Below are 1,976 nucleotides of genomic sequence, written 5' to 3'. Positions count from 1 at the left end.
GGTTTTTTTCTTTTTTATATTATTTTTAAGTTTCTGATTATACCAATAAGATTTTACTTTTATGGTTTAAAGATTGGATTATAATATTAAAAATAAAAAAAAATTGAGGTGTGCACCAAGTGTGTGACATAACGTATGTACACTCGGATCGTGGGGATTGCCGGAATACTTCGTATCAACAAATCGGTATATCAATATTGATTAGATTCGAAATCTGTTATTGAATTGCTCATTGAATGAGCATTCTCAATATTATGCCTTGAAGAGGACTCGAACCTCCACGCTCTTTAGCACGAGATTTTGAGTCTCGCGTGTCTACCATTTCACCATCAAGGCATCTTGAAAATGAATCGTATTCCATGAATATGATAACTATCTAATGTGATATATGGAATATATGACAAAGGTGGAGTGTTGGAGTATTTCTATCGATCGGTCATGTCATATAGGCCCGGGTCAGACATCAAATTGCTTCATATAGGCCCGGGTAACATATATATATCCTACACACTTTTATATGAGCGATATCTTACGTGAGCACCTACCGTGAATTTGAGTAAATTTTTTTAATTTCTCTTATCTGCATGCAACAACTTTCCTCTCTTTTCTCTTAAATTAAATAAAATTCTCTCTACTTTAATTGTATATAACAACCACTGTAGTGTTGATTTTTATAAACCAATATCACAACTTAAATACACTAGCCACTGACATGATGCTTGTCTTTAAAAACTAGTACTAGGTTAAAAATCAAATGTTGGTACTGATTTTTAAAGACTAACACAATCTAAAGACCAATACTCTAGTGGTGCTTGTTTTTAAAAAATTTATATATATATAATAATTTGGAGGGAAAGACTAAAACGATTTGAAAATTTTGATCTAATAAATTTTATAAATACAAATATGGATAAAATAATTAATATTAATAAATAAATTCATATAAAAGAGTATATATGATTTACTAGAATTTTTTTGAATTTTTTCATAATTTTTGGTAGAAGGAAAGTCTGTTTGGGAATGAATACTTATTTAAAATGGGAGTTGATTGATTAAATTTACTTAAGTAATAAATTCTAAAAACTTAAAATTCTCTCTCCTTTAATTGTATGCAACAACCATTAATACTCATTTTTAAAAACTAATATCACAACTTTAATACATTAGCCATTGATGTGGTGCTTGTCTTTAAAAAATAGCACCAAGTTAAAAGTCAGATGTTGATACTGATTGTTAAAGACTAACACGATCGAAAAACCAATATTAAAGTAGTGCTAGTTTTAAAAAATAGCACCATATCGATGGTGTAATATAACCAATATATATATATATATATATATATATATATATATATATATATATATATATATATATATATATATATATCTCTCTCTCCATAATATTAAATATATATTTTATTATATTATATTATATATATATATATATATATATATATATATATATATATATATATATATATAATATAATAAAATATATATTTAATATCTTGGAGGGAAAGATTAAAATAATTTTAAATTTGATTTAATAAAATTTATAGATATATATATATATATATAATAAAATATATATTTAATATCTTGGAGGGAAAGATTAAAATAATTTAAAATTTGATTTAATAAAATTTATAGATATATATATATATATAATAAAATATATATTTAATATCTTGGAGGGAAAGATTAAAATAATTTAAATTTTGATTTAATAAAATTTATAGATATATATATATATATAATAAAATATATATTTAATATCTTGGAGGGAAAGATTATAAAAATTTATATTTTGATTTAATAAAAATAATATATATATATATATATATAATAAAATATATATTTAATATCTTGGAGGGAAAGATTAAAATAATTTAAAATTTGATTTAATAAAATTTATAGATATATATATATATATATATATATATATATATATATATAATAAAATATATATTTAATATT

At 21.8% G+C, this 1,976-nt stretch overlaps 1 non-coding gene across 1 annotated transcript; it reads right to left on the bottom strand.

Moving 5' to 3' along the window:
• Positions 1-255: 255 nt before the first annotated feature.
• Positions 256-336, bottom strand: TRNAL-CAA. Its single transcript has one exon. It is a non-coding gene; the product is annotated as a tRNA-Leu (tRNA).
• Between the last annotated feature and the right edge of the window lie 1,640 nt (positions 337-1,976).

This window comes from Zingiber officinale, chromosome 3A, assembly GCF_018446385.1.
Source record: "Zingiber officinale cultivar Zhangliang chromosome 3A, Zo_v1.1, whole genome shotgun sequence".
NCBI lineage: Eukaryota > Viridiplantae > Streptophyta > Magnoliopsida > Zingiberales > Zingiberaceae > Zingiber > Zingiber officinale.
Note: the sequence above shows the minus strand (reverse complement) of the source record. Positions and strands in the feature narration are given on the sequence as shown.